The sequence below is a fragment of the Amblyomma mixtum genome, chromosome 4 (genome assembly GCF_055824585.1).
Source record: "Amblyomma mixtum isolate Tamu chromosome 4, ASM5582458v1, whole genome shotgun sequence".
Classification (NCBI taxonomy): Eukaryota; Metazoa; Arthropoda; class Arachnida; order Ixodida; family Ixodidae; genus Amblyomma; species Amblyomma mixtum.
This window is the reverse complement of record NC_143015.1, coordinates 145,462,645-145,488,207: the sequence shown is the minus strand read 5'-3', so window position 1 is coordinate 145,488,207 and position 25,563 is coordinate 145,462,645. Positions and strand designations below refer to the sequence as shown.

The window sequence follows — 25,563 nt, the reverse complement described above, 5'->3', positions numbered from 1 at the left end:
ACTACTATCACTTTCAAGCCTTTGCGGTGCGACGGCGGTGCACGTGAAATGCCCTTTCGCATGACCTCTGTGTGACGTCACGCCGAAGAGCTGGGCGACCATCTCGCGCCGTCCGTGTGCGACGGCGGTGCACATGAACGGCGGCCTGACTGGACTGGATTGGATTGGATTGGATTAGGTTAGGTTAGGTTAGGTTAGGTTAGGTTAGATTAGATTAGATTAGATTAGATTAGATTAGATTGGATTGGATTGTATAACCGATGCATCGCCACAAGTCTAACCACAAGCACCACCACCAGCTACACTACCAGCTGAACCATGGCGTAGGTACGGATATTGCTTTCGCAATTACCGGGCTTAACCAAGCTAAGCCACAGCGAAATTTTTTCACACCGTCATTAACGTCGGTGATCTGCTTCCGTTCCTCGGGTGCTTAAGAGACCGCAATGCTTCGTTTTCGTGCCATTTGTCCTTGTGCTGCGTCGTGGCGTAAAAAATCTTGGTTCAGTATCGGACTTTTGAAGCGAGAAGCTTCACTACGAAGGTCGGAGCCGAGCTTCACGTGAGCCGTGAGCCGGTGCACAGAATTGTCAGTTCTGCGCATGCGCGAAACCGAGTGACGGCACACGCCACGCAGGTGGCCGCAACCGGACCTTTCGCCGCAACCGCGCGCTACTGCGCATGTGCGCCGCCGCTACCGCTGCGCGCCCTGCTCCTCCTTGCCACCGTTCGACCTTTCGATGCAGTCGCGCCCTACTTCAGAATAAACTGCGTCGAGGCTGGGAATCGAACCAGGGCCTTTGGAATTTGAAACTGAGGCGCTACCACTCCGCCACGGATGCTCAAGCTCTGAGCATGATTAAAGGCGCACCTAGTGTACGCGTGGCTCTCATAAATGAAATTAAAAGAATAAAAAATGAAAACGTGTAAGAAGTAAAAACAATAAAAACAAACGAAAGAGAAATAAAAAAGAAACTAAGAAAGAAACATAAGAACACTAAAAATAAGGAAATAAACAGAAAAAAATCGAAACGAAAAAATTATGAAAAAAAAATTCAAAGTTAACAAAAACGAAAAACGAAAAAAAAAGAAATAGAAAATAAAATATGACAAATAAAACAAAAACAAGCAGTGCGCCAGGAAGCGCTTTCGCCTTGCAGCACATTAGAGAGCCAAAGTGCCCCCTGAATTTTAACCGCACCGATTACCCTCTCCTCCTGCGACTCCGCACTGCCTGTGCGTGGACGGCCGAACGTCTCCACCGTTGTCGTGGTGCTCCCAGTGCATTGTGCGCGAACTGCGACAGCCATGACCGGAAACCAAGCGTAGCTCAAGCTTTTCCCTTGTATATGCAGGTTTAACCGGAGCTAAGCTACTGCCAATTTTTTTATTTCAGCGTTCAAGGCGAGAGCGTTTCTTGGCTCGATGTGCGAAAACCCAGCCGTCAGCAGAAAGCTGTGGAAAGTGAGCAGGAAAGCAGGAAAGTGAACTCCGAACATCCTCATCACCCCTCCTGGAGCCTTCTCAAAGCAGGCCTCGATCTAGAACGGCTAGTCGACTTTCGTGATGTAATGAAAGAGATTTGGAGTCGCCCCTCGACCTCCCTGCAGTGGATATACAGTACCCTCTCAGGTGGATAACAAAAGCAGACTGCGCTCAAGATCGGGGCGGCTGTACCCCTCCCTCGCGTACACTGGAAGACGGGTCACCGTCCCGACAGACATCATATGGTACATGTACACAGTGTGATATCGTCTGTGCGGGATACACTAGGAAATACGCTGCCAAATTTCCTATTCATCTAAGCGCGGCTTATGCAGTTCTATCATCCGAAATTAAATCACTCGCGTTTATATCTTCAGTTGACAGGAAAGGGCGGACGGAGCCGGCAGGTCACTGCTGAAGAAATCGCAACGCGGCGAAGCGTGCAGCGAAACAATGTTCACCCCCCAAGTCGCTCATCGACTGAGCGACACTCTTAGCGTCAAGTACAAATGCTTTTGCATTCACACACCAGAATTGCCCAGGTCTCCCCAGAATATTTTATTCACATCAATCATATTGACGAATGCTATAAACCTATGTGCACTACATTCCTGAAACATGCGGCAGTTCCCGTTTTTTTTTACCCACAAGAGTAAGCGCGTTATGTTATCGTTCATGCAAATATCCTACCCTGCTGATGTGTATTTTCTGTAATGCATTCCTTTATCCTGATGATGATTATAGGTTTTTCCTCTGTATTAGTTACCGGAATGTCAATTTGTGGTATCTGGGGCTTAACATATATGTAGTTAGCTTGTATATATACTATACGATAGTTGTATGCTTCGTTCATATTATGTACAGGCTTTAATAGAAAATTATTTTGGTAGCACTCGGTTGCTAGGGCGCTCCACTTCCGAGCCACAGGACTCGTGTTCAGTCCGGCCTCGGAGCAGAGTTTGGACGGAGGCAAAACTAAAGAGCGCCCATGTGCTGTTTGATGTCACTGTCCATTACACATCTCAGTCGTTCAAATATATTTCGAACACTCCACCACGGAGTCCCTTATAGCCTTAGTCGCTCCTTGACGTCAAACCTCCCATAATGTACCGTACCATACCATATGTCAAACCTCCATTATCATACCATGCTGTAACGTACCATGCGATACCATACCCCCGTATTTTTTTTTAATAACCGACAAGTGCGCTGAATCTGGGCCACTAACGTCCTATGTGGCCCTGATTTGCAGCTCGAGCCCTAGCCTGTGTCTGGAGCGCTATCGCCACGTGGGTGCCGCCGACGCCCGGTTTTCGTCCAGCAGCCCCCTACTGCCCCATCTCTGCAAAAGAACTCATTGAAGAAGGTGAGGACGACTGCCCATGGCTCTGCCCACGCAGCGGATGCAGACAGGACTCCGCCGTGCATTGTCTGAATGTCACAACTAAAGAACTGAAGACAAGCCCAGACACATCCGTGTGTGTCGTTTCCTTTCTCTGTGTTCGTCTTTTGAGCTGATCCAAATTTCAACTATATCCGGAATCTGGTTTTAACTTAAAATCTGATGCGGTGCAACCGCATCAGGTTTAAGCAAATCGTCAAATGAGAGTGTGCGAGTACTAGGCTACTCAGTGTGACATTTTACTAAATCTAATAGGCATGCATGGTTGCGAGTGAAATATTGAGGCGGTCAAAACTTAACAAGCTTTTTCTTTCGGCAGGTGTCACTGAGCTTCCCTTATTCTAAATATCCGCCTCCGATGTTCAGCTTAATCGTTGCAACAACGGAAGTGAAAGTTCTAGAATCGGCGCGAAACAACTCTGCGGTGAGATGTGATTATTCCGTTGGGCATTTTGTTTTCTGCACACACTTTTTTGCACCAATTTTTGCACCTTCGTAGAAGCAACTGCCTTCGACTGCCTTCAATAACTCATCTATTGAGAGTCCAGCCTTTTTCAACTTTGTCATCCTTTCCGTCATGTTGAGGTGTTTGCACTGATGTACGTCAAGTCTATTTCCAAACTCGCCTCTTCGAACATAGCTCTTGCTTTGGTCACACACGCAGCGTAATCCTTGATTTCCTCAAAGACAGATTTGACCATATCAAAGTAACGCGCATAATATACTGCTCCGTAATCTATGTTTCCCATCCAGTCAAAACAGGCTTTGGCAGCAGAGGAATGTCAGCTGCTGTGGCGCTGATAACAGCAATTCATGACGGAGGTCTAAGAAACACCTGTTGCGGGCTAGATACTAACGCGTCCACTTGGGGAAAAGAGAGCCGGACAGATTCGGCGACAAGATGCATTACATTAACAACGCAGGTCAGGTGAACCATCTTGTTGTATAAAAGCGTCAGTCCGTTTCCTTCCTTGCACATGTAGGATGCCCCATCCGTGACAAACAAGAGTACCTTCTCATACTGAATAATTCCTGGCCATAGAAGCTCCAGAGATGAAGAGAAAAAACACGCTATCGTCGAATGGCTCACCTTTTGAAGAACATCTGCGTTGAGAACATCTCCTCCGGCTTTCTCTGGGCTGGGTCAATGTTCCGATGATGGAGTTGGCCACATACCGCTAGCCTCCGTGGTTCGTCGACTGACACCCAAATGTAGTTGTCCCCAATCTCATCTCCGATTTTGTAGACATTATCCTCGTAGCACTCTTTTACGCATCTCTTACGAAGCGTTGATTCATCTGGAATATGCTGCTTGGTGTACTTTCCCAGAAAGCTCCGAAGATCACTGTTGGTTAGTTTCCACAATAGGATATCTGCCGCCAAAAATGCTTGACACAACTCTATGGCAAATGACGATTCCTTTGCTGTCGCACTACCGCCGAAAGCCTCTGCCAGTAGGAGCTTATATAACCTCTTTGGTTGCGCCAATTACACTTCGAGAGAAACGTTTGGCGAGAATCGCGCCTATTGTGCGCGAATCGGCGCGCGCATTTCACCATACTTAGATGTCTGAAAATTAAACAACGGCACCGAGGACCAAAATGCCGGATTTAGGCATTTATAGGCAACAATTTCGGTTAAATAGGCAGTATTTCCTAAAAAACGACAAAAAGGCAGGCAAGTGCAAAAATCCCCCGTTAAGGCATTTATAGGCATGCTTAGGCAAATGCCTGAAGTTCCGGGCTCTAGTGATAAACCATAATTTCCGTTAAACAAATCGATCATGAGGTTAAACAAATCGATGATGATCGGGCACACAGTCTGTGTCAGTTGGCGTGGAATGATCTCATTCTCTTTTGTGCGCCTAACAGGCGCTGTCATCCCTCGCTGCTATCGGCAGCCTACATATGCCGTTCTGATTTCCTCCCTCCACGTTAGGCCTCCCATCCAGAGCGCCTGTTCTACCGCTACATGTCTTCCTCCAGAACATACTTCTTAACGTCGCTCCTTTCCTTCTCCAGCCGGGGCTCTGTGTCCTGCTTGGAAGCCAAAGCTGGGCTGGATCACCTCCTCTCCGGCACGGACTGGAGGCAGTGCATCAGTGGCAGGCAGCGGGGACCACTTCGCGCCAGCCAGGAGGAAACCTGCGTCGATCCAAAGGGGGAAGCATCTAAGGTGAGGACAAAACCGCTTCAGTGTTCCTCACGCTGTGTGCTGTAGCGAATTCTCACTGTGACTACCGGAGACACAATGATAATGTTGATGAGAAAGTTCCCGTCAGCTGCCTGCGTCCAATGACCCGAATCCACGCAAGAAGGACATAGCTTCTCTCTGCGCCCTGGATACAGCGTGTCCGATCTCAGCAAGAGGTAGCCACCAAGAGCTTACTTGGCCTTACATCACCCCTTGCCCCAACCTCACCCCGCAGGTCGAGGAAAAGAGCCCATTTAAAATTACCTTCTTTCCCAGAACTGTATGGAATGGAATGCCTTGCCTCCTCATATTTTCCTGACATTGAGCATCACCTTCTCATTTCATGAGATTTACGATGCCCGGGTACTTGATTGTTGTTTCTGTTTCTCTCTGGCAACATTATATGCATATGGTGGCCATTTCTTGTAAAATGTTTTAATGTGCCCTGCTTGTTAGGGCCATACATTGTCTCAGTATATTTGAAATAAACAAAAAACGAAATGTGGGTAACATTTACGATGATGCCCGGTGATGCATAATTGCGGCAGAAACTTTCGCCCGCTGTTGCCTCATCCTGGCGTCCGTTGTGCCCGCGAATCTTTTTTCTCCTGTTCTGACCTGTTCTCAGCAGTCCGGCTAGCTTGGCCGCTCGTAGTTGAACTAACCAGATGTGTCTGGTAGTCACATGATCGAATAGCGTGCACCACAGTGGGATAGCTGCGTGCTGCTCGCTATGACTTGACCCCGTAGGGTCGAGTGACCAAATGCTTGCAACGTAATAGCCCCATCTGCGCCAGGAATATTCACAGCCACGCCGTGAATATCAAATGAGAAGCACTAGAGTGCAAGGTCCTCTGGGCTCTGAATGAGGTTCCGCCTCGCCCTCCAGAGATTGTCGCCTTCGGCGGTTTGCTGAATTCCTCTCGCGCGGATGAAAAGCCACCCTATGGCCCCTGTACATGGTACCCCTGTACATGGTACATGGCAGCGTCCCTGTACATAGTATTCGAAAAGCTGAAATAGATTACCTTCTCCAGATCGCAGTCCGATGACGAAGGGTCAACGGGAGCAGAAGCGGAAATTAACGACTGTGAATGAATGAAGTTCTTGTTGCTATCTCAAGGTTACGTGATCAACAACGGAGACACGACGCAAGGAAAAAAACCAGAGGCAGATTGGCAGAACGGCAGATTGGGCGAGTTGCTGTTCCATGGAGACAAGTACATAAAAACAGCGCTAAACAACAGGACCAGAAAGAGGACACCGTGTCTGTCTGCTAGTCTTTCTGGTCCTGTTGTTTAGAGCTGTTTGTATGTACTGGGCAGAGTTGGCCGCGGTGAATGTCGCGGCTCAAAACTGCATGTCGGCAGGAAGGGATGACGCTTCTGTCGGGAAGAAGCCTTACATAGGGAGAGCGGGACGAAGGTGGGGTACGATCAAGACGTGGTTTTACACAGGGTTGGTGGTCATTAGTGGTTTATGGGGTGGGTTTAACGTCCCAAAGTAGCTCGATCTACGAAAGACGCTGTATAGCGGGGAGCTCCGGGTGACTGAGCATAGAGACCGTCACGTCCGCTTCTTGCAGAAAAATGATGGCGTTTCATAAGGTGTGCTGGTCAACACATATCCAGACACAGTAACCGGTTGATGTGTCACTGTTTACACAGGAAACCGCAGGTGGTAATTGGTTTTGGTTCCCATACCTGAATGGGAACTGGGTATACTCCTCTTCTTTAAGGACGCACTGTATTGAGTGGTTAGGTCGCGAGCGTGTGAGAGCAGCGTATCTGTTGCAAGCGCAGCATTTGTTGGTTTTGAGGAGCTTCACTCACCCTCTCGTAACATCAAATGCCGTTCTACAGTAGTATAGTCCATAGCTAGCGCGCACCTGAGAACAAATTTCGCACATGCTTTCACTGGGTGCAAAATGAACTGCACTACACACTGACCAGCACAACGCAACGCTCGATATATGGCGACTCCTAGGCAGCGAAAAAATGCAGTTTTTTTTTCTGTTCCTAGAATTTTTATCGTCGCCTCTAAAGCTGCAGTGACCGCTGAATGAAATTTGCATGCCTGCCTTTGTACAGCAGCAGCAGGTGGAGTCTCTGCTGATTGGACCAGCAGTGCAGAAGCAGACGACTTGTGCAGGCGGTGTGGGCTGTGCAGTCGTCACGTGGGTGCAGCCGGAAGAAGAGATCTCGAAGCAATGGCGATGGTGCGAAACAAAGACAAAGAGGTGAGGAGAAAAAGGAACGGTTGTCCCTATGCAGACTCTCGGGTCTCTTGGCCAACTGTCGTCTTCACTGAAGAATGCTTGGCATGCAGCTATTGTCTTAATATACCGGGAGGTGAATTTTGTCCGCAATATTGTTCTAAAGAAAATTCCGCAACGTAGGCAATGAACATCCGTTCCTGTCACGTCGAGCTCTCACGGTCGCGTCACCAGCGCGGGGGACACGACCGTGCATGCGCGTTGGGATCATAGTGGTAGCGAATGTGGCCAGAAAATTTGTAGGTCATAAACTTTTACTTCCGGCCGTAGGGGCCAACAAACGACAGCATTGCGTAGCATTGCGTAAACACTTCGTGATTTATACGTCGCACAAAGCTTTGTAGGTGGTTTGGACGGCAAGGAGGACATCTGTCATGAAAGGCGTCCAATAAAAACACGAATAAACGATTATATTGACTCCCGAACTTTAGAGTGCAAATATGACAGGCCATTGAAGGTCGACGACATCTTGGATGCACCAAGCTGAAATTTCTCAATTGACATGTGCTTCGCGGCATTTGAAATGACATGATTAGGTCAAAGGAAGGAAATACGTGAGGGTAACGCACAGCACCTGCTCCAGAAGAACAGGTGCGTGGAGTGCGTGGAGAGGGAGTGTCCATCACTGTGGAAATGCTCCACATAAAACCTTATGTGGAGCATTATGTGGAGCATTTATGTGGAGCATTATGTATCCACATAAAACCTTGTATTGATGCTCAAAGCGGATTCGGTAGGTAGTCAAGTATTTTCTGAGTACCACTTTTTTAGCACGAAAGATGCGGAAACGTAGAAGGGAATGACACACCTTCTTGGGGAAATAATAAAGGCGGGAGGTAGTATGCGCTTGAAGTACGTACCTTTGTGTGCGTAAGATCCGGTGCCAAAAGTTCATTTAACGCGCCTTTTCGAAGGAGTGCCGTTTGTTTGCATCCGCAGCTCAGTGTTTCAGTCTAAATTCTTTACCACTTCATGCTACATTCGAAATTAGGCCCTAGATATCTATTCCAGCATGCCTGGTACCACCATTTCTGTTCGAGTGCACACATGCAGATGTTTGAAATTGTCTGTTCTCATTCTGGTTACTGGCTTGCTACAAAAAAAAAAACTGGTATGGATGTGTTTTTGGGAACAAGTTGCCCTAAATAACTCTTCGTTTCAAATACAGACTCATGGTCGTAAACAGCGGTGTGCCTGCGTGTTCTTCTTCGCAGGCCGCATCGGCGTTTTGGATGTGCAGGCATTTTCAAGTCGCATTGTCTACCCAATATGCTACGCCTGATACAAAGGGGGTAGGTGTGTGGACGTCCCTATGCTGGGAGACTAATTTTAGGTGCCCTAAAAGCAACAAGGGAGATAAAAATGGGAGGAGTTTGAATTGTAGCCGAGTAATCTGCCCATGAAATGCAGAGGGAGTTTACTGCATGGCTTGTTTTGGTGCCTTTAATTCTGGACAGTGAAATGAGGGTTAAACCCTATATTCATCGACCTCCTCTAGGTGTCTTGGGTTCGATAGCCATGTTAGGAGGTGATCATTTATTAAACAACGCATTTTCAAGCTTCCAGAACGGTCGAACGGCTTTCATATCTGCCTAGCACTATCTCGCCTGAGCAACTGGGCAAGACTTAGTAGTAAGAATTACTAGTTCAAGATATCAGGCGTCTCGCCAATCAAAACAGCTTTTCACAGAGCGAAGTAGAGAGATTTTCACGGCGTGAGCTCTAGACTACAGCTGATACTCTAAAGAACCCTGCGGCGCAGTAGGCACTCATTAAGAGTAGCAGATGATGACCTCCAGGGAAACTTTGTAAGACGTTTCTAATGGGGATCAATTGATGGCAACGATATGTGCGCACTACGCAGTCAAGCACCGACGCAGAATATTTCAAAATAATCGTACTGCGTGTTGTTCCTTCAGAACCTAGAAAGAAAGATGTTCGGTGCTCATTACGTTCAGATCGCGTAATTAAAAAGTTACCGAAGGCAGCTATTGCTCACTGCAATGGAGAGGCCCAGTCCAAAAAACGTGTAGCACACTGAAAAGGATGTTCCAGGATTTTCCCTAAATTCTCCACGATAATGCCCGCTTTCAAACCCACGTCTTCAACATGATCACGTGGGAGATTATCGAAAGCGCTTGGTCGACCTTGAGTGCAAGTCTGCTTTGACCCGGAGGTCGTTTGACCCGGAGTTCTGAGTTCTGATTACTTACTTTCTGCCGTCTGTGTACAAGAAAAATCAAATAAAACAGCATTACTTACTTTTATTCTCTAAGTCTACCCACAGGTCCTAAATACAAAAATGCACTAGTCCCGTTATTTAGAAATATTTTATCCATTTTAACAAAAGCCAGGTAAGCCTCACGATTAGCGGCAACAAGGCTGCGACCGTGCAACAAAGATATCAAGACAGTTAATACGCCCTGCAAATAGTGCATGTAGCTGACACAATATCAACTAATATAATAATTGCCAGTTTGGCAGAGCTAATATAATAATTGCCAGTTTGGCAGAGATGGTCGCTACAATTATATCCCCGCGAGTTTCTATGCAGTCGAGCAAGCGGTTGAAAATTTCTCTTTAGGGTAGTGTTCCCCTCAAGAAACCATTGTCTTTATACTCTGCGAAGTTTTGCTTCCTCCTCGTTCGAACATGTGCTCTTCACTGTCTTGCATGATCCCCGGCTCCTGTCGTCTCTATAAGCATTTCTAGCTACATGACAATTAGTGCGGCCGCCGTGATGGCTCGACGACGCTCGGCGGCTGAACTGAAAGACGCGGGTTCGATCCCGGCCGTGGCGGTCGAATTTTGCTGGAAGCGATTCTTCGATGTCAGTGTCATATCAGTGCACGTTTAAAGAACCGCAGGTGGTCGAAAATTCTGGAGCACTTCACTACGACGACCCACATAGCCTGAGTCGCTTTGGGACGTTAAACCTCCATAAACTAAGGAGACAGCTAATGCGCTTAACTGAACGTTTTCTGGTTGTATCTTTGCACAGCTGCCTAAAACTGAGTTCTGAAAGCAACAAAATGAAATCCTTATTTTTTTCTTTCTGTCTAGAGATGCAACCATGGAACAGAACGATATCCTCTACATTTTTCCCTTGTCGACTCGCACACCGCCACTCCGATTGCAAAGCTGCGCTTCTAGGCTGCAAGAAAAGTTTATTAGAGGCTTGATCGTGTTGTAAAAACTTATTCGGGCATGTTTAAACCAGGTTTTGTTTATGGGGTTTTAACGTCTCAAAGTGACTCAGGCTATGAGGGACGCCGTAGTGAAGGGCTCCGGAAATTTCGGTCACCCAGGGCTCTTTAACATGCACTGACATCGCACAGTACTCGAGCCTCTAGAATTTCGCCTCCATTGAAGTTCGTCCGCTGCGGCCGGGATCGAACCCGCGTCTTTCTCGGGCCAGCAGAAGAGCGCAAAAAATTGCAATGTGAGGCCACTTTGGCAACTAAAGTGTTGAGAGGCGAAAGCCGCGGACACTAAGCCGGGACGACTTTCGTTGGATGTGATGTCACACCGTTCCCGTGGCTATATCGATACCAAAATTATACACCTTTCGAGAATCTTAAGTGTTAATTACGCTTAATTACAGCTTTCTCATCTACTTTGATAGAAATTCGACGTTTTTGCCATCATTCTGTGATAATTTTCACTATGCCGTGACGACTTCCGGCGGATGTGATGTTACACCGTTCCCGCAGTAATATCGACGTCGGCGCTATTTCGACGCAATTTCGGCATTTTTGCCTATAATTAATTAACGAATTTATTCACAGCCACCAAGCTTGGCTTCTAGGTTTATTGTTTTCTCCTCTATCGGAAGCAGTCATTGGTTTTTGTGTATGTTTTTTTAGTTCCTGAGTTAAACGCGTGTGACACGCTTTGTTAGCGAACGACAGTATGACCCATTAATGGCTTTCGCCGTAATAACCACTGAGCCATCGCGGCGGGGACTGTGTTTAAACCAGGGGTGCTTGCTGGTGCACAGACGGGACGTATAGTAATGTTCTGCTTTTATCTTGCAACCACTTCTTCAAGCAGCAGCAAGTGGCTGTGGTGCCGAGGCAGCCTTGAGAAAGGGCCAATTGCTGTCGCCATGTGGGTGTCGCCGCTTCTTCGCCACCGTGGACTTGATGACAGCAGTGACGGTGAAGACTGCATGTGAGGAGGACTCCGAACATTTTGTTCGTTTCTAGACTTGTTTGCGCCTCAGCCGAAGAAAGCGGCAGTTTTCGCTTACCCCAAAGTACGCCATTTACTTCTAAGGAGTATTCGCGTAAACTAATAGGCTTTCGTTCGGTTTCCTTTAATCTACACAGATTTTTCTCGTTTGAAGTAAAGTTTCAAAAGGAACGGCGGTGGCTGTTCGCGCGGAACAGGGTAAATTTAAATAGGAGGAAAATAGGAAAAGCACATGTCCTGCTGCCGACATGGTTTCGGATTATATACTTCCGAGAGCTGAAATAAACCGCTCTTTTTTATTTAAAGCGATGGGAGCTTCCTATTCACCGGCCGCCACCAGAGACGAGGGTGGTTGCAGTTTCTGGAAGCAAGAGAGCGCGCGCAGTTTTAACGATGTTCATTCTGATAGGTGCGCTTGCAGGACGCTTATATTTGAATCTACTAACTGCCAGTCCCTTCTACCGACGCTGCGGCGCAGGCCGACGACCTGCCCGAATCAGAGCGAAAAATATTGTGAGTTTATGTGCTGACCCCCGCACGACAGCAGGTTTCTGTGATACCCGAGTTCAGCGTTAACACCCACCTGCGACACCTATTTTCAGTCGTATTTGTCTTCGTTAATTTCACATGTTACTGACAGCATAGCCGATTTCGAAAATTTCACTTCTTAGTAGTCTCCGCGTGGCACGGGTGTGCGTCGTGTCGCCCTAAATTTGGCTGAATTGAACAGTAAAACGAAGACTCCGGCCAATGCCTAATGCACGTAATTGCCGGCGTTCGTCTCATCTTTACTCGAAGCCAAACCATTCTCACCGCAGAAGCCACCTGCAGTCTCCTCTAACGGTCCACGGGCCTCACATTTGCAGATATATATGTGACGCCTTCGTTTCGAGCTGAATGGCAGCCGGATGTGATATCTCCCTTGAGACTGAATTAAACCCTTGTTATGAAAACTTGTTTGGCCACCTGTAGAGCTGCGGTACCCGCTGTGATCTCAATACCCGCCTTTTTACTCTGTCCCTTAGCAGCAGCAAGAGCCTGTGCCCATCGAACCCTCAGTGCGTATGCGGAGGGCCAGCGCGGTGATAGCCCGCCTTACGTTCGTTCGTCGTGTGGGTGCCGGCAGAAGTTTGCCCGATTCCTGGCCGGTTCCACCAAGGGGCGAGCTAAGGGCCCACTCAGAGGTGAGCAGAACCGCTTATAATTTGGCCTACTATAAATAATATGGGTGTGAAGTGAGCAGCTCAAGAACGCTGGTGTTCACTCTCACCACTGATTACGCTGTTGATGCCGAGGATTGCATAGCATACACTATTATTTCTAGAGAGCAGGTGTTCACTCTTTCTTTTTATTTCATACAGGTTGTTTTATAATGGCGAATGTAAGAAAGAGCGATACGTGTTCGAGTTGTTCAAGTCAAGGAGGACATGTGACTGGGATGAAGGCTATTAAGACATTCTTTCAGTGAAGCTACCACACTACCAGTTTACTTTTTTTTTCTAAGGTGCGATATCATGTAGCTGAGTTATAGAAATGTAAAGTGAAAAATTTGGACGCTAAAAAAGTCATTACTCAATACTAGTTGATTGCCTGCTCTTTGAGAGGGAGGTAATAAAGAAAGTAAAGATGCAGTCACTGTATCTCTCTAAATATAAACCTGAAGCGCGCTGTGTATAAGATCTTGCATTGCTATTGGACAACGTAAGCAAGACATTCTTAAAGGCAGGCGTGTGAAGGTGCGTTTGACGTGCCCGAGGTAGTCAAAAGTGATCCGAAGTAGTCAAAAGTGATCCGAGGTAGTCAAAAGTGATCCGGAGTCCTCCCCTGCTGCTGCATTCATAGCCGCCGTGATGGTGATTCCGCGGACGTGACAAAAAATTGCAGTTGCTTAGCTCAGCTAGGCCAGGATACACTTTGCGAAAGCAGTTTTGTCTACTGACGTTCCGGTAGCGACACGCCGTCGCTATCGTTCAGCAGCTTGTCGGCGTCTCTTCGCCAGACGTTTCTCGCCGGATCACCATCATTTATACACCGCGACCCTCCTCCTCCACTTGCCGGGCATGCGCAGTAGAGCATTGCGCGCCAGCTGCTTGTCGCGCATGCGCAGTCACTCTCTCGGTCAGAGGTGAGCGGCGTCGGCGCGCGGCGCCGGCAGCTGCGCCGTCACTCGGCGACTCCTCTCAGTCGGAAGCGCGGCGCGCGGCGCACCAGGTGCGTGCCTGTGACGTCACTCGGCTCCTCGCGCATACGCACAAGAGTTGCCGAAGGCGCACAGCGAAGCGGCGAGACTGCGGGTAGTGTAGCTCTCGCTACAAACTGCGGTTGAGGTGGATGCCTGCTCTTGCTGCAGTAACTTATAGCCGGTCGTCTTATCGCATTCCTCTGCTTGTACCGTTTAATGGGTTCGCAGTACAGCGATGCCTGAGCATACTTGCTCAGAAAATCCGGAATAACACTTCTCGATTCCGTTTTCCACTCGTATTTCTATGTTTTCATTCTCGTGGGACGCACTCATACAAGTTAGCTCGGAGGAAATGTGCCATTTGCTCAAGCGTTCGAGCTAGCTTCGGCCCGCTCCTCTAAGCCTTAACCTGCACTCTTGTAATGCTTTCGCAAATCGCGGATCATTCCTTGTCTGTGGAATCTCGTGGTGCTGGTGGAAAACAGCTTCAATAAACGGCTAAATACCCTGACGTGCTCAAATATGAATAAAGCGTAGTGGGAAGCTGCGTGTATACAATGCGATCAGTTTTAAAAGTCGGTAGTACTCATGCGTTTGTCGGGTATCCATGCAGGCATATACCATGTGTCCCAGCCAACTTTAGCCATGGTTTAAAAAACGGCGAATTAACGGCTGTCCTACTAGTGTTTCGCTTCAAAAGGGACTAGCCCTCAATCTCTATCGCAATGACAACTGTCTCGTCATAAAGTTCTGACGAAATAAGTCTGCCCCCGTTAAGGTGTCGCTAATAAAGTGCGTTCTTCTAAAGCTACCGCCATCGAACTAGGCGCAAAATTCAGCGGGTGTAAAAGCTGTCACCGTTAAAGTCCGTAAAACTCCTTCGTCATATAGGACAGACTTCGATTACTTTTCAGGAAAGGTAGTGCGCATAACCGTCTGCCTGGGTCAGTAGAAGCCTGAATCATGCTTTGAGGTATATGGGGTGGTGAGATAGAGATGTGGGTGGTGGTGGTGGTGAAAACTTTTTAATAAACAACAGGAGAGTTTGCAGGCCAAAAATGGCCCTTTACATAGGTGGAGTCCTTAGTCCGGGACCCCGCTGGACGAGGCCGCTACTCGCGCCCGTTGGACTAGAGCCCTTTGAGACTCCAGCCCCGAGCAGTTGAGCAGGGCTGCCTCCCATGCCTCTCGGGAAGGGGAAGGATTGGGGGGAAGGGAAGGATTCTTTTGACAGGCCCAAACCATGTGGAAGGTATCGGAAACTTCCCCACAGTGAGGGCAGCGCCCATCAATTTTGGGGTCGAAATGTTTCACTATTGCAGGACACAACAGAGTGTTGGTCTGCAAGCGCCTCAGAGTTAGCTCATCAGCTTTACTCAGGCCCTTAGCAGGGACCGGGAAAAGACGATGGCGTTCGCAATAGTCGTCCAGAATTTCTCTGAACCGCAGAAGCGGTTGCACAATCTCCGAGCCGGAAGAGCCTGGGTGAGGTGCCCGGTAGGTAAGCGCTCGGGCAGCCGCGTCCGCAGCCTCATTACCTCTAACGCCCTGATGGCCTGGAGTCCAAACTATGCGTTTGGGCGAAGGGTCCGATTCCCTCACTGCGCGCTTTAATATACTCCAGGCTAAAGGTGAAATCTCGCCAGCCAGGTAGTGTTGACAGGCTCGACGCGAATCTGTCACGATTACCTTCGAATTCAAGTCCGAGGCGGCAAGCGCAATGGCTACTTCCTCAGCCTGTGCTGAATTTCGAGCTCGAAAGGAGAGCCCGTTAACGCATTGATCCTGGTGAACTACTGCGGCCGTGTAGAATCCATTGGGCGACGGCCCTGCCACGTCAACGTAGTATACACCCTGTTTGGATCCGTGTTGGTGTTCGAGGGCCCGAGCGCGCGCCTCTCGTCTGCCTTCGTGTGTATGTGTGTCCATGTTGCGCGGGAGTGGAGGGACCCAGAGCTTGTGACGCCATAGCTCCGGAATCCGACACGTCTCCTCTGGAGTGCACTCGTGTTGGATGTGCAAGCGGTCTAGCAGGCGGCGCCCGGATGCCGTCTGCGAGAGTCGCGTATATTGGTTCACGAGGTGGGCCTCTCGTAACTCCTGGTAGGAGTTGATCACCCCCAACGCCGACAACTTAGCATTGGAGGTGGCCACTGGAAGGCCCAGTGCTCGCTTTGTAGCCTTTCTAACGATGGTGTCGATTCTTATTTCTTGTTGTTTCGTAGTGCGAAGGTAGGGAGCGGAGTAGAGGATCCTGCTGGTCACGAAGGCATGGGCGAGCCGAAGCGCGTCCCTGCCTCGCAACCCGCCGCGCTTGTTAGAAACGCGATGGATCATGCGTCCGACCTGTTCGCCTACGCGCTTGAGTTTGGCAATAGTGGATTCCGGGCTGAGCCTGTTATGGATGAACAGACCTAGTATGCGGAGCTCCCCGACCTCTTTGATGGGGCCTCCCGTCAGAGAGATTTGCAAACTCGTGTTGTCCTTAGGATCGGATCTGATGTGCAGAAGTTCCGATTTTGCGGGAGCACATTGGAGACCACAGCCGATAGCGTAGCTGTCGGTTATGGTGGCGGCCCGCTGAAGGCGGTCCTCCATTTCCCCAAGGCTCCCTTCGGTAGTCCAAATTGTTATGTCGTCCGCGTATAGTGCGTGATGAATGCCTTCCACCCGGGCCAATTGGTGGGGAAGCTGCATCATGGCAATGTTGAAAAGAAGTGGCGACAAGACCGCCCCTTGGGGTGTACCCCGTGTACCCATCGTGTATGGTCCGTATTCGTCATCCTCAATCTTGAGGAAGGCCTGACGCTTGGAGAGAAAGTCTCTTACATATATGAATGCCTTGCGCCCACAATCAGTGGTACTCAAGTTAGCCAAGATGCTGCTATGACGAACGTTGTCAAAGGCCCCCTTAAGATCAAGGGCAAGGATGGCCTTGTCGTTGTGGCGCATGGCAGTGGGTCGTATTATGTAGCGGTGTAACTGGAGGAGGACGTCCTGCGCAGACATATGCGGTCGGAACCCGAACATAGTGTCTGCAAAGAGGCCCTTGGTCTCTATGTGTGGAGAGAGGCGATCCCTAACCATCGTCTCCATAAGCTTGCCCACACAAGAGGTTAGTGAGATGGGCCTCAGGTTGTCGGTATTCACTGGCTTGCCTGGCTTAGGGATGAAAGTGACCAAGGAGGTCTTCCATTCGGGAGGGAGTGGACGCCCGTCCCAAATCTGGTTAATGTACCCTAGCAGGTGGAGGTAGGCCGAATCTGGGAGGTTGGCCAACAGATTGACTGTTATGCGATCCCGACCCGGAGCCGTACCTCGCCGCATTTTAGCTAAAGCCGCCTTAAGGTCGTGTAACTCAAAAGGGGCATCAATGTCGGGATTCGGCTTTCCCGCGTACTCGTACTCGGGCCCAACTGGGTCCTCTATGCGGCAGAGATATCTGTCGCACAGGGTGTCCGCGAGTTGAGCCGTCGTACCTTGGTACCCGTGCAAAGCCCGCCGGAGCTGTCTTTGCGTCTCCCCTCTCGTTTGAGTGGGGTCGATGAGACTGCGAAAGAAGCGCCATGTTCCTCTCGAGCTCATCTGACGCGCTGCCGAATTACACTTCTCTATCCAGTTTGAATCGGTGAGCTGGGCAGCATACGCCGCAGCCTGCTCCGTGAGGTCAACAATGCGAGCTTTAAGTTTGCGATTCAGCTTTTGCTTCTTCCACCGTTTGGTAAGACTCCGGCGAGCCTCCCACAAGTGCAGGAGGTGATTGTCCACTGCAGGGATCTCTTCAGTGGTCTGAAGTGTCGTGACGTGTTGTCTTTGTATTGTGTCTAATTGCTTTGCCCACTCCGCATATCCGCCGGATAAGAGCACGGGAGGTATCTCTTTTGTTCGAAACTTATGCCAATCGGTCAATTTAGTGTGGCCCCACTTTTTGCGAGCCGCCTTCGCCAGAAGAGTGACCCGGAGAAGGCAGTGATCGCTACCAAGAGTCTCTCCCAGGTTCTCCCAGGTAGCGTCTCTGGTGTTCGTAACGAGAGTCAGGTCAGGGCATGTGTCTCGCGTAACCGAGTTGCCCACACGTGTGGGACAACACGGATCCGTGAGGAGTGTAAGACGAAGTGTGGAGATGAGCTCCGCCAGCTTGCGTCCTCTGGCCTTCTCAAAGTGGTAGCCCCAATGTAGGCTTGGAGCATTGAAGTCCCCAACGATCACTAGAGGTTCCTTGTCAGCCGATTTGAGCGCGCGGTAGAAGATTTCGTTGAAGGTCACGCGCGGCTTATGCGGGGGGCAGTAAATGTTAAGGACATGTATTGATGGGTCGTGGCGCTTGAGCGGCAGGACCTTGACCATACTGTATTCCTGTTCAGTCTCCAGTTCGAGGTCTACTGGGACTGCGGTGTACGCTTTGTTCACCAGGATGCACGTTGTAGGACCGCCTTGAAACGAGCTATACCCTGTGAATTTAGCATCTGCGCCGGGTTCCTGAAGAGCTAGGAGCGCCGGTGCGGTACCGAGAGACTGCAGGTAGAGCTGGAGGTGTGACCGTTTTTTCCAGCTCCGTAGACCCCTGCAGTTCCACTGTATGATCTCGAATTGCTCCGAATTGTTGTTGGCTTTCCGCTGGGGTCGGCTAGCCATCGTGAACGTGATTATTTAATTTTGGGGGCCAGGTCCCACCCCCGAAGGTGATGGGGCCTCAGGCAGAGGCACCAGCACGTCCGGAGAGAGAGCGGCCGGAATGTTTTCTAGTGAGCCTGTGGCCTGGCGAAGGACCACCTTCCGCCTGCGGAGGTCTGGTCGCGGAGACCGCGAGCGGGAGCGGCTTTGACTGAGTTGAGCTTCAATTTGGTCCTGAACGACAGAGAGAGCTGTCTCAGTAACCTGTGCCACTATAGCAGGCATGATTTTTGCCAATTCGGCCTGAAGAAGTTGCTGAATGGAGCCCCGGACCGCTTCCATGATTTTACCTGGCAGAGCATCAATTTCGCTCTCCAGGTTGTACAGGCGGCTCTCCACCATTGGCAGCCTACCAACCACTGTGCTGGCCGACTGCTGCGACACGCTTGTCAGCCCAGATGCGACCGAGGCATTCTCATCTCGGTCCTCCGGCTCGGCTAGTTCTATAGGCTCGGAAGGACCAGCGTGAGGTTCTTTACGTCCCTCTAACTTAGCCTCCAGCTCCTGAATTTTCCGCACTAGGAATTCTGTTTGGCGCCTAAGTTCAACATTTTGCCTCTGTAGGGCGGCTTCCGTAGGGGAGAGGGAGGGAGAAAGAGGCCCGGAGGCAGCCCTAGCCCAATCGCTCACCTTGTTTTGGGCGGTCGCTAGAGGCGGGAAATCCCCAGCGCTGAAGTTCGGCGACCTCGCCTGGGTCCCGGACTTCACGGCCGTCTTGACATGACCGGACTTGCCCGGCGCAGAAGTGGACTTGCTGTCCTTGGCATTGGTGGGCGGAGCTTGCTTCTGAGCCGACTTCCGCTTGCTTTGACTCCGTGATGGTCCCGGCTTGATCGGTTTCCGGTACTTGCCGACGCAGCCGGCAGCACCGGTGAAGTGGGCACCCGCGCACAGCAGACATCGGGGGGTGCACTCATGTTGTGGTATGCCCTCGGGTGTGGTGGCCACCTGAGAGCCGCAGAGGCCGCAGCGTCCCGACTGCGGCCGCGGGCAGATGTCAGCCCGGTGCCCCACCGTGCCGCATCGATGACAGGCGGGGATCGTCTTCTTGTACAGTCGCACAGGAATGCCCTGGTCGCTGCAGAAGATTTGGCGGGGTACCTTCTTCCCTTGAAAGGTGACCACTGCGATGGCGGTGCCGCCCAGCTTGCGCACAGAAAGTATTTCTCCGTGTCTCCACTCCAGCTTCTGCTTGAGGGAGGCCGACGTTTCGCCGGGGTGAACGTTGATCACTCCCTTGCAGACCTCGCCAGAAGCCTTGGCGTGCCCGCGAAACAGAAGCTGGCGGTCGCCGACCGTCAGCGTGACATCGCCGAGGAGCTTCTCAGCGGCTGGCACAGAGTTCACGCCACACACCAGCACATTTTGGTCCCACACGGGCCATACGGAGAGTTGCACCTCTCCACAGTCCCGTATGATGTTGCGCACGGCAACTCCGGCTTCACCTGGAGCGAAGGTGGCCTTCAGATCCAGCGTCTCGCGTGGCTTGAGCACCACGATGAGGTCGTCGCGTCCAATGCGCGGCGTCTGCTGCGGCCGCCACTGGGGTTTGCAAGTTGCACCCTTCAAGGCCGCGCCACCGACACTTCCTTGCGAAGCGTGCGGGGACCGAACTGCCGCCTGGTGCTGGGCGGCGGCTCCAGTTGGCTTGGGAGCGTTCGTCTTCTGCCGGCGTCTCCAGATTTTGACCATATCTGCCAAATAGTCATCTTCCGATGTTGGAAGGTCCTCGGGTTGAACGGTTTCCATGCGTACGACTTGCATGGACAGCGGATCATAGCCGGTCACCGTATTTGGAGCCGCCATCGCCGGGGAATCCCCAGCCGGGGCTGGCGAACGCCGGCGAACGCCCCGCCGCCGTTAGGCTTAGCGCCGCGGCGGTGGGCGAAAGCTTCAAAATCTCAGAATTTCGTCAAAAATGGGCCCACCTTGATGGAAGTGGGGCCCACTTGTGCCGCTGATCTTCGCGGAGACGATGGTGCCAAGATTCGTGGGGTCCGAGTTGATGTGGGCTGCATGCAAAACGCCAGTGTGAGAACTTTCTTGTCTGATAATTTCCCGTGCACTCTTTTTAGCATTTAAGTATTTGGGCTCTCGTCGAAAAGACAGTCAGTGGTTTTTAACGAAACCTTCCCTCCTCGGTGTGTTTTTCCTTCTGGAGATTAAGCATACACTGCGTCAGTCAAGTAGTGTTTTGATTTAAACTGATAAACACTAAGCTCCCTACGAAGACAAAAGAGTTGCTGTCGGTTTAGCATTGCTAGGTACGAAATATTCTGCGAAAGGAGGTTTTTGCTAGTGGACACCAAAGCACGCACCTGAAAGCACGATTGAAAGCGCGTTTTCTTTCGTTTCGTGAATTTGCGCTCACATGGAAGTTCACGACGACGGCGTGCAGAACACAGCCCGAGAATGTGTTGCAGTTTAAAGCAAGGCGTGATCGATTCCGGCGATAACTTAGTGCTCTCGGGCAGTGGCCAGTGATGCTGATCTGTTGGCCAAGGTCTGGTTGTCCAAGGGCTCCCTCAAGGCCTGTCTTCAAACAAGGTTTATGGTTGGGACCAAGTTAAGCAGTGCTGTCGCACCTAAAAAGCATTATGAACGGTGGTGACGAAGGTTCTCCACGACCTACGGAAAGTGATAGCTTCAGGTCTGCTATCAGTACCCCACTGCATATCTCGGAAGCACACTTGTGGGCATTTTTTACTCTCGTCAATGAACAAGAACACCAGTGCAGTTAGATTATGCTTCGGTGTCTGTGTGCTACATTATACTATTCTTACCTCTTCAGAAAAAAAAAGTCCAAATAACTAAACTTGTTCACAATAAACGTGACCCCCACAAATGCAGAAACATAAACGACATCAGGTAGAAGTGACATCCACATATGCACTAAACTAGAATGTTATATGTACAACAGCCAACGAACGGAAAGCAGATCTGACTTCGTTTAAGAGAGCGTGCTGGAGTATTATTCGGACTTTGTATTGATATATTTTCCCGAAGGATGGGAACAAGAAATGAGTGCTACAGCCTGCTTTCCTGCCGTCCGCAGGGTCACCTAACGCCAGCCTTTAGTGGCGCATTCTCCCGTCCGTCCGCCCGTCCGCCCGTCCGTCCGTACGTCCTGTGGAGCTCTCGGCGCGGCGGCGTTGATCGCTGCTCCGTCGTCAGTCGGTGTGCGGCAGCTAGCGGAGGAGGATGGCTCCCAAGCGGTGCAGGCGTAACACACATAGGCAGTCATTGGCAGTCGAACTAGCGCGACAAAGGCTTTCGCCTAGCGCACTTTATAGGCTGTCAAATTGCCCCCATAGTTTATTTTGTTAGCGAGAAGCGAGGTGTCCTGTGGAACATGGAAGGAACGGTACTTTATTGACATAGCTAAAATATTTTTCGTTCCTGTGCCTGGAACGCCTCCATGGACAAAGCGCCGGAGTTATCTGTACTATTTTCACACCGTCATCAACGTCGGTGCTTTGCTTCCATTCCTGGGGTGCTTGAGAGACCGCACTTGTTCGTTTTCGTGCTATTTGTCCATATACTGCGTCGTGGCGTAAGAAATTTTGGTTCAGTAACAGCTCAGTCTTTTGAAGAACCTTCACTGCGAAGGTCGGAGCCCAGCTGGGAATCTAGCCAGGGCCTTTGGTATTTGACGCGGAGACGCTACCACTCCGCCACGAGCCACGAATGCTCAAGGTTTGAGAATGAATAAAGGCGCAACTAGTGAACGTATGACTATCATAAATGAAAATAAAAGAAAAAAAATAAAAACAAGTAAAAATTAAAACAATAAAAACAAAGAAAAATAAAAAAGGAAAAATAAACATAAATGCAACAAAAAGAAGGAAATAAAAAGAAATAAAAAGTGAAATGAAAAGATATATGCAAAATTAAAAATAAAAAATAAAGAAAAAATAAAAATGAAATTTAAAGAAATAAAATATGAAAAATAAAACAAAAAAGACAAGCAGTGCGCCAGCAAACACTTTCGCCTTGTGCAGCACTTTGGAGAGCGAAAGCGCCCTCTGAATTTTAATCGCACCGACTTCCGTCTCCTCCTCCGCCTCCGCACAGGCAGTGTGGGGACGGCCGAACGTCTCCACTGTTATCGTGGTGCTCCCAGTGCATTGTGCGCGAACTGCGACAGCCATGACCTCAAACCAAGCGTAACTCAAGCTTTTCGTTTGTATATACAGACTTATCCAGAGCTAAGCCACTGATAATTTTTTTTTCAGCTTGCAAAGCAAGAGCGTTTCTTGGCTCGATGTGCGAAAACCCAGCCGTCAGCAGAAAGCTGTGGAAAGTGAGTAGGAAAGCAGGAAAGTTGACTCCAAACAACCTCATCACCCCTCCTGGAGCTACCGGCCATCTCAAAATAGGGCTCTTTCTAGGAAGGCAAGTCGACTTTCGTGATGTATGGAAACAAATTTGTAACCGCGCCGCGTCCTCCCTGCAGTGGCTATACAGTATTCTCTTTGGTGGATAACAAAAGTGGACTGCGCTCAAGATGGGGGCGGCTGCACCCCTCCCTCGCATACACTGGATGACAGGCCACCGTCCCGAGAGACTTCATGTGCTACATGTACACAGTATCGTATCGTCTGTGCTGGATACACTAGGAAATATGCTGCCTACTGTCGTATTCATGTAAGCGCGGCTTATGCAGCCCTATCATCCAAAATTGAATCGCTCGCGTTTACATCATCAATTGACAGCAAAGGGTGGACAGAGGTGGCAGGTCACGGCTGAAAACGTCGCAACGCGGCGAAGCGCGCAGCGAAACAATGTTCACCCCCCAAAGTCCCCCAGCGATTATGCGACACTCTTTTAGCGACAAGTACAAATACTTTTGCATTCGCACAGAATAATTGTTCAGGTGACACCAGAATATTTTATTTTCTCATTGATCATACTGGGAAATGCTAAAAACCAATCTGCACTACATTCCTCAACACTGAGGCAGTTCCCGCTTTTTTTACCCGCATGAGTAAGCGTGTGATGTTATCGTTCATGCAAGTATCCTAACCTGCTGCTTTGTATTGTCTTTAAGGTGTTCCTATTTCCTAATGATGATTATAGGGTTTTTTTTTTCGTGTTTCCTCTGCATTAGTCACCGGAATGTCGCTTTGGGGTATCCGGGGCTTAACATATATGTAATTAGCTTGTATATATAGAACATAATAGTGGTATGGTTCTTTCATCTTATGCACGCGTTGAAATAGATCATTATTTTGATACCGCTCGGTTGCTAATGCGCTCCACTTCTGATCCAGAGGACTCGGGTACAGTCCGACCTCGGCGGCAGAGTATTGACGGAGGCAAAACTAAAAAGCGCCCATGTCCATTTTGATGTCACTGTCACACATGTCACACATCTCAGGCCGTTCAAATTAATTTTTGAACACTCCACCACGGAGCCCTCATCATAGCCTTAGTCGCTTTTGGACATCAAACCTCCCATACCGTACCGTATTATACCATGTTATACCATACCATACCATCCCATGCCATAGCGTACCATACCATACCATCCCGTCGCGGTGGCTCAGTGGTTACGGTGCTCGGCTGCTGACCCGAAAGACGCGGGTTCGATCCCGGCCGTAGCGGTTGCATTTCGATAGAGGCGAAATTCTAGAGGCTCGTGTGCTCTGCGATGTCAGTGCACGTTAAAGAACCCCATATGGTCGCAATTTCCGGAGCCCTTCACTGCGGCGTCTCTCATAGCCTAAGTTGCTTTGGGACGTTAAACCCGAATAAACCAAACCATACCATACCATGCCGCAGCGTATCATGTCATATCACACTATACCATGCCGTAGCGTACCATAGCATACCATACAATACCATGCCGTAGCATACCATACCATAGCGTACCATAGCACACCATACAATACCATGCCGTAGCGTGCCATACCATACCGTACCATACGCTACCATACCCCCGTTTTTATTTTTCAATAACGGACAAGTGCGCTGAAGCTGGGCCACTAACGTTCTCACTATGTCGCCCTGATTGGCAGCTCGAGCCCTAGGCCTGCCTGCCATGGAAGGGCCGGGCGTCTCCTGTGCCTGGAGCGTTATCGCCACGTGGGTGCCACCGACGCCCGGTTTTCGTCCAGCAGCCCCCTACTGCCCCAGCTCTGCGGAAGCAGACAGGCTGAAGGTGAGGACGACTGCCCATGGCTTTGCCCACGTAGCGGATGCGAAAATGACTCCGACGTCCATGGTCTGAATGTCACAACTAAAGCACTGAAAAGATGCCCAAATATATAAAGAATTTCGTACGAACTTGAAATCCGACGCGGAACACTTGCATCAGGTTTCCGCAAATCGTCTGTGCGAGTACTCACTACTCACTGACATTTTACTGACTCCAATAAGCATGCATGGTTGTGACTGAAATACAGAGGCGGTCAAAGCTTGCAAGCTTTTACATTCGGTAGATGTTTCTGAGCTTCCCTTATTCTAAATATTCACCTCTTGTGTTGCGCTTAATCGTTGCAACTACGGAAGTGAAAGTTCTAGAATCGGCGCGGAACAACTCAGTGGTGAGACTTGATTATTAAATTAAGTAAGGCATTTTTTTTGTTTCTGTGTGAGCAATTGGTAAAGCTACACTAACCAGCTTCGCCCAGTTGTGTTGGTTCATTCAGAACACTGCAAACTAAGCAAGGGGCCATGATTTTTCCTTTTTGCACGATGATACAACAGGACTAACTATTGAGAAGTAGTTGCGCCGCGGTGGCTCAGTGGTTATGGTGCTAGGAATACTTAGGAATACTTAGGGTTGGCAAAGTAACTCCCTCTTCGATACATTCTAGGTTCTAGCACTTCCTAACATGTTCGATCCCGGCCCCGGCGGTCGAATTTCCGGAGCCCTTCACTACGGCGTCTCTCATAGCCTGAGTCATTTTGGGACATTAAACCTCATAAACCAAACCAATCCTTGTGGGGATTGGGCATCTTGGGTTACCGGAGTGTGAAAATAAAATTGCTAAATTGGTTTTTGAGGAAAGGAAATGGCGGAGTGTCTGTCACATATCTCGGCGGACTCCTGAACGGCGCCGTAAGGGAAGGGAGGAAGGTAGGAATGAAAGAAGAAAGAGAGAAAGAGGTGCCAATTTCGACTGCCTGGGGATCTTTAACGTGCGCTGACAT

General features: G+C 49.7%; 1 long non-coding RNA gene across 1 annotated transcript in view; it reads left to right on the top strand.

Moving 5' to 3' along the window:
* The window catches only part of LOC149348651 (uncharacterized), a 32,577-nt gene extending 27,577 nt beyond the window's left edge, over positions 1–5,000 (top strand). The window contains exons 2-3 of the long non-coding RNA XR_016292285.1: positions 2,738–2,851; positions 4,909–5,000. This is a non-coding gene — a long non-coding RNA (uncharacterized LOC149348651). The remainder of the gene's footprint in view (positions 1–2,737; positions 2,852–4,908) is intronic.
* Positions 5,001–25,563: the final 20,563 nt, after the last annotated feature.